Source organism: Dermacentor variabilis, chromosome 7 (genome assembly GCF_050947875.1).
Source record: "Dermacentor variabilis isolate Ectoservices chromosome 7, ASM5094787v1, whole genome shotgun sequence".
NCBI lineage: Eukaryota > Metazoa > Arthropoda > Arachnida > Ixodida > Ixodidae > Dermacentor > Dermacentor variabilis.
In genome coordinates this window covers 172,431,284-172,431,703 of record NC_134574.1, presented here as the reverse complement: position 1 = coordinate 172,431,703, position 420 = coordinate 172,431,284, and positions in this window count along the sequence as shown.

Here is a 420-nt window from a genome sequence, read left to right as displayed (position 1 = left end):
TATCAGTCCTGTAATATATGAAATGTGTATGCACACACTGTGATGACATAATAAAATTAACTTCCACTAGATAATCTGACTTTTTTTTTTGTAATGCCACTCCAGTCCGTACAGAGAATAAGTCACACTATCAAACTGGCCACCAGCCAATATCATGCTGAATATCGCATGTGTATAGCAATAGTAGTGCGAAGGTGTGGTTTTGGCTCCTACCGGTGGCAAGTTGTTTTTCTGTCCACTTTCATTTCCTTTTAATTTATCATTTCTACATTTCAGTTAAAGCGACAAATAACTTCCTCTATGCTTTCTTTGGTTTCACATGATTATGATTAACCGAAATCGGGCCCTTGGTTGCCTTTATTATCATTCTAATTATTTATTTTATTTTTATTGATTGATACTGCAATCACGATATTGTGA